Genomic DNA, 7,081 nt, shown 5'->3' on the forward strand with positions numbered 1-7,081 from the left:
TCTTTCCCTGTATGATCTTTCACTCATTTGGCATGAATTACCATCTATATGACCACATCTGTAATTTTATACCTCTATCCAGACCTCTTCACTGAGCTCTCCTTTCTTGACATTTCCACTTGGATGTCTCAAACTCAACACATCCGAAGCTGAACCCACCACATTTTCTCTTAAATTTGCTCCTCCTCCTTATCTCAGGAGATGACAACATGTCACCCAAGGCAGAAACTTTGCACCAAGCACTAATATTTGCATATAATGAATGAATAAATGTTTCCTAAGGAAACAGAAACATACACAAATTTTTTGCAGAATGATGTTAATGCCAGTACTACTTAGAATAATAAAATACTAGAAAAAAATCCTTATGGTTCACAGTGATAAGAGAACAGACCCTCTATGATTTCAATTAGACCATGAAATCTTTGCATCTTGTTCTATGTCCCTGGATATATTCCAGTGTCTCCTGGTTTATAGTCTGTGAGAATTTGAATAGAACTTGTTTTCTGATGTGTGAAAATTGTTTAAAACTTAATTATGTTTGGTTCAAAGGTTAAGTAACATAGTATAGTCACAGAATATTATATAAACAATAAAAATTATATTTACACATAATTCCTAATGACAGGAAAATGTTTATACTCTAGGATTAATTGAAAGTATGTGCTGTGCTTACTTGCTCAGTGGTATCTGATTCTTTGCAACCCCATGGACTGTAGCCTGCTAGGCTCCTCTGTCTGTGGGATTCTCCGGGCAAGAATACTGGAGTGGGTTGCCATGCCCTCCTCCAGGGGATCTTCCCAACCCAGGGATCAAACCCAGGTCTCCCGCATTGCAAGCAGATTACCATCTGAGCCACCAGGGAAGCCCTGAAAGTATAATACAACTTTAATATAAGATATGATCACAAGAATTAGTGGAAATTAGTAGAAAAGGCTAAAAAAAAATGTGGAAAATAGTAATAGTGGCTGTCTCTAGGTGGTAGAACAAAATGAAGTTTTGGCTTTCCTCCTTTTTTCGTATTTTCAACTTTTTTTTTATTTCTATTGAAGTATAGTTGATTTACATTGTGTTAATTCCTGTTATACAGAAAAATGATTCAATTATACATATATATATATATATACATTCTTTTTTAAATATTCTTTTACACTATTTTTTCTGTGACTGTGGTTTTCAGTCTGTCTGCCCTCTGATGGAGAAGAATAAGAGGCTTATGGAAGCTTCCTGATAGGAGAAACTGACTGAGGGGGAAACTGGGTCTTGTTCTGATGGGCGGGACCGTGCTCAGTAAATCTTTAATCCAATAAGATTAAAAATCTTTAATCCACAGCCTTGTCTAACTCAATGAAACTATGAGCCATGCCATGTAGGGCCACACAAAATGGACGGGTCATGGTGGAGAGTTCTGACAAAACATGGTCCACTGGAGAAGGGAATGGCAAACCACGAACATGGTGGTCATGTTCATGGCATGGTCATGGCATACCATGAACAGTATGAAAAGGCAAAAAGATAGGATACTGAAAGATGAACTCCCCAGGTCGGTAGGTGCCCAATATGCTGCTAGAGATCAGTGGGGAAATAACTCCAGAAAGAATGAAGAAACAGAGCCAAAGCAAAAACAAAACCCAGTTGTGGATGTAACTGGTGATGGAAGTAAAGTCTGATGCTACAAAGAGCAATATTGCATAGGAACCTGGAATGTTAGGTTCATGAATCGAGGCAAATTGGAAGTAGTCAAACAAGAGATGGCAAGAGTGAACATCCACATTTTAGGAATCAGCAAACTAAAATGGACCAGAACAGGGGAATTTAACTCAGATGGCCATTATATCTACTACTGTGGGCAAGACTCCCTTAGAAAAAATGGAGTAGCCATCATAGTCAACAAATGAGTCTGGAATGCACTACTTGGATATAATATCAAAAATGACAGAATAATCTCTGTTCATTTCCAAGTCAAACCATTCAATATCACAGTAATCCAAGTCTATGCCCCAACCACTAATGCTGAAATTGAATGGTTCTATGAAGACCTACAAGACCTTCTATAACTAAAACCCCCAAAAGATGTCCTTTTCATTATAGGTAACTGGAACACAAAAGTAGGAAGTCAAGAAATACCTGGAGTAAGAGGCAAATTTGGCCTTGGAGTACAGAATGAAGCAGAGCAAAGGCTAACAGAGTTTTGCCAAGAGAACACACTGGTCATAGCAAACACCCTCTTCCAGCAACACAAGAGAAGACTCTACACATGGACATCACCAGATGGTCAATACCGAAATCAGATTGATTATATTCTTTGAAGCCAAAGATGGAGAAGCTCTACACAGTCAGCAAAAACAAGACTGGTAACTGACTGTGGCTCAGATCATGACCTTCTAATTGCCAAATTCAGACTTAAATTGAAGAAAGTAGGGAAAACCACTAGACCAATCAGGTGAGACCTAAATCAAATCCCTTTATGATTATTCAGTGGAAGTAACAAATAGATTCAAGGGATTAAATCTGATAGAGTGCCTGAAGAAATATGGACCTAGGTTCGTGACATTGTACAGGAGACAGGGATCAAGACCATCCCCCCAAAAAAAGAAATACAAAAAGGCACGATGGTTGTCTGAGGAGGCCTTACAAATAGCTATGAAAAGAAGAGAAGTGAAAGGCAAAGGAGAAAAGGAAAGATATACCTATCTGAATGCAGAGTTCCAAAGAATAGCAAGGAGAGATAAGAAAGCCTTCCTCAGTGATCAATGCAAAAAAATAGAGGAAAACAATAGAATGGGAAAGAGTAGAGATCTCGTCAAGAAAATCATAGATACCAAGGGAACTTTTCATGCAAAAATGGGTGGGCACAATAAAGGACAGAAATGGTATGGACCTAACAGAAGCAGAAGATATTAAGAAGAGGTGGCAAGAATACACAGAAGAACTATATACAAAAAAGATATTTATGACCCAGATAACCACAATGGTGTGATCACTCACCTAGAGCTAGACATCCTGGAATGTGAAGTCAAGTGGGCCTTAGGAAGCAGCACTATGAACAAAGCGAGTGGAAGTGATGGAATTCCAGTAGAGCTATTTCAAATCCTAAAAGATGATGCTGTGAAAGGGCTGCATTCAATACACCAGCAAATTGGGAAAACTCAGCAGTGGCCAAAGGAGTGGGAAAGGTCAGTTTTCATTCCAATCCCAAAGAAAGGCAATGCCAAAGAATGTTCAAACTACTGCACAATTGTACTCATCTCACACACTAGCAAAGTAATGCTCAAAATTCTCCAAGCTAGGCTTCAACAGTATATGAACCATGAACTTCTAGGTGTTCAAGCTGGATTTAGAAAAGGCAGAGGAACCAGAGATAAAATTGCCAACATCCATTGGATCATCAAAAAAGCAAGAGAGTTCCAGAAAAACATCTACTTCTGCTTTATTGACTATGGCAAAGCCTTTGACTGTGTGGATCACAACAAATTGTGGAAAATTCTTAAAAGAGATGGGAATACCAGACCACCTGACCTGCCTCGTGAGCAATCTGTATTCAGGTCAAGAAGCAACAGTTAGAACTGGATATGGAATAACAGACTGGTTCCAAATTGGGAAAGGAGTACATTAAGGCTGTATATTGTCACCATGCTTATTTAACTTATATGCAGAGCACAACATGGCAGAAAGGGAAGAAGAACTAAAGAGTCTCTTGATGAAAGTGAAAGAAGAAAGTGAAAAAGTTGGCTTAAAGCTCAACATTCAGAAAACCAAGATCATGGAATCTGGTCCCATCACTTCATGGCAAATAGATGGGGAAACAGTGCAAACTGTGACAGACTTTATTTTGCGGGGCTCCAAAATCATTGCAGATGGTGACTGCAGCCATGAAATTAAAAGACACTTGCTCCTTGGAAGAAAAGTTATGACCAACCTAGACAGCATATTAAAAAGCAGAGATGTTACTTTGCCAACAAAGTACATCAAGTCAAAGCTATGGTTTTTCCAGTAGTCATGTATGGATGTGAGAGCTGGACCATAAAAAAAGCTGAGCTCTGAAGAATTGATGCTTTTGAACTGTGGTGTTGGAGAAGATGCTTGAAAGTCCCTTGGACTGCAAGGAGATCCAACTAGTCCATCCTAAAGGAAATCAGTCATGAACATTCATTGGAAGGACTGATGCTGAAGCTGAAACTCCAATACTTTGGCCACCTGATGTGAAGAACTGACTCCTTGGAAAAGCCCCTGATGCTGGGAAAGATTGAATGCAGGAGCAGAAGGGGACAACAGAGGATGAGATGGTTGGATGGCATCACTGACTCAATGGACATAAGTTTGAGTAAACTCCGGGAGCTGGTGATGGCCAGGGAAGCCTGGCATACTGCAGTCCATGGGGTCGTAAAGAGTCGGACAAGAGTGTGTGACTGAACTGAACTATATTTTAATAAAAGTTTTAATTGTCAACTTTCTTATAATGAGCAAATATGGCATTGATGATATAAAATGTTTTGGAAAAACCTCAAAAGGGAAAGAAAAAAAATATTTTAATTCTAACAGACAAAACAGCAAAATTCAGCTTCCAGGCTCTACCCATATTTTTCTTCTATACTTTAGTCCTTCAGTATCCTGCCTACAGTCTGAAGTGTGAAGAAGTCATTTCAAAAAGGAAATCCTTTTGTTCTGTCTAGCTTTGCCAACTCAGCTCACAGGGCCTGTTGCTCAGCCCTGGGCTTTGAATGTGTTCACCTCCCTATCCTGGCCTGTGGGGAACTCAGACCAAGCACTTCTCTGCTTCTTCTTTGCAGGTGGTCTTTGGCAGAGCTGGAAATACCTTCATCCAGTAGAGAATTAAGAAAATATTTAGTCCAATCCTCTTATTCCTCAGTAATAGTATTTTGTGTTCTTACTTCTTTCTATATGTGCACTTTCTTACTCTCCAAGGGCCACTTCATTAAGGAGAATGTGAGGATCTGACTCCTTTACTCTAAGACAGTCTCATGAACTAGCTACAAATACACAGGGACAAATATAAATGATGAACCAAAACAGTTAGTCAGCAGCCTATTTACACAGATTCTATGCCTTACAAACTGCTGTCTATTTCTGTTTGAGCCTCCTTATTTGCCCCAAGGATACTGTGCTCTAATTCTTATACCAAATATTGTGAGGGGTCCAATGTAAGCAAACCCAGACACTCACAGTTCAGTTCAGTTCAGTCACTCAGTCGTGTCTGACTCTTTGCGACTCCATGGACTGCAGCACGCCAGGCCTCCCTGTCCATCACCAGCTCCCAGAGTTTATTCAAACTCATGTCCATTGAGTCAGCGATGCCTTCCAGCCATCTCATCTTCTGTCATCCCATTCTCCTCCTGCCTTCAATCTTTCCCAGTGTCAGGGTCTTTTCCAAGGAGTCAGTTCTTCGCATCAGGTGGCCAACGTATTGGAGTTTCAGCTTCAGCATCGGTCCTTCCAATGAATATTCAGGACTGATTTCCTTTAGGATGGACTGGTTGGATCTCCTTGCTGTCCAAGGGATTCTCAAGAGTCTTCTCCAGAACCACAGTTCAAATATAGCCAGACTGCTTTCCTAAGTGGCTACAGCATTTTACATTCCCACCAGCAATGTATGACAGTCCTAATTTATCCACATCCTTGGTAAGAGTGGTTTTTATTGGTTTTTTTATTAGACATTCCAGTGGATGTGAGGTGGATATATTATTGTAGATTTGATTTGCATTTACCTAATAACTAAAGATGTTGAGCACCTTTTCATGTATTTAATAGCTATTAGTATATCTTTTTTGAAGAATTGCTTATTTAAATCCTTTGTCCATTTCTAAATTAGATTATTTGTCTTTTATTATTAGTTGTAAGGGCTCTTTATATATACTACTTATACTCTTGAAAAGAAAGGATGGGTTGAGGGAAGGGAAAAGGGAGAAGGACATTCTTAGGAGAAGCGGCATGGAGTTGAATACAGATGTTAACAGCAGGTTTTGCTGTTTGATTCAAGAAGAGGTTCGATGTCAGGGTTAACTGTTCTGAATTTTATTGAGAATGGATCCTTTGTGATTATGGCCAAAATAAATAAATGCAGGACTGGTTTATTCTTTGAGGGTTTGTAACTTTTAAGAACTATCCAAAGATTTATTCTGAGTGGTCATTCATTCTAATAAAAGCATTTCTGAAGGAAGGAAATCCATTATTTACCAGGCTATGAAAGCAAAAGATAGGGGCACCTTGTTACAAAATGTAATGACCACATGTGTTTTATTTTCCTTTGCCACTCTAGCAATGTTTGATGCTATTGCCCGCTTCTTACTTATATAAGTCTCTTCTATGAAAGTGACAAAGTGTTAGTCACTCAGTCATGTCCGACTCTTTGCAACCCCATGGACTGTAGCCCATCAGGATCCTATGTCCATGGGATCCTCCAAGCAAGAATACTAGCCATGCCCTCCTCCAGGGAATCTTCCCAACTCGGGGATCAATCCCCGGTGTCCCACATTGTAGGCTGATTCTTTACCACCTGAGCAAGGGAAGCTCTCCTCCTCTCCTACCATTTCTGGAATATCATAGCTTCCTGGTTCTCCTCTCTCTTTCTTACTCTTCTCAGACCACACTTTGTCTGCCCACACTTTAACATTCAAGGCTTAACCATCACATTTACTCAGGAGAAATCCGAGGGCACTAACATTTACTAGTGCTTATTAAATGCACTGGTTTTAGGGGCTGGAAATGCAGCAGTAAACAAACATACAAAGATCTTGCACACATGGAGCTTACATTCTAAGTCAAAGAACAATAAATAGTAGCACAGTAGCAAACACACATAGCACTTACTATTATTCCAATTACTATTCTAAGATATTAATCTAAGACACACACATACACATTTAGTCCTCACAAAAAAGTCCTGTGATATAGATACCATTACTACTCCCACTTTACAAATAAAAAAAAACTGAGGCACAGAGAGGTCAAATGGTTAAGTTGGGATTTGAAACCAGACAGTATGGCTCCAGAGTTTATGTTCTTAACTAGTATTTTATATTGCTTCTCAGTTATAAATAATCACATCAAATAAGTACTAAGA

The sequence above is a fragment of the Dama dama genome, chromosome X (assembly GCF_033118175.1).
Source record: "Dama dama isolate Ldn47 chromosome X, ASM3311817v1, whole genome shotgun sequence".
Taxonomy (NCBI): domain Eukaryota; kingdom Metazoa; phylum Chordata; class Mammalia; order Artiodactyla; family Cervidae; genus Dama; species Dama dama.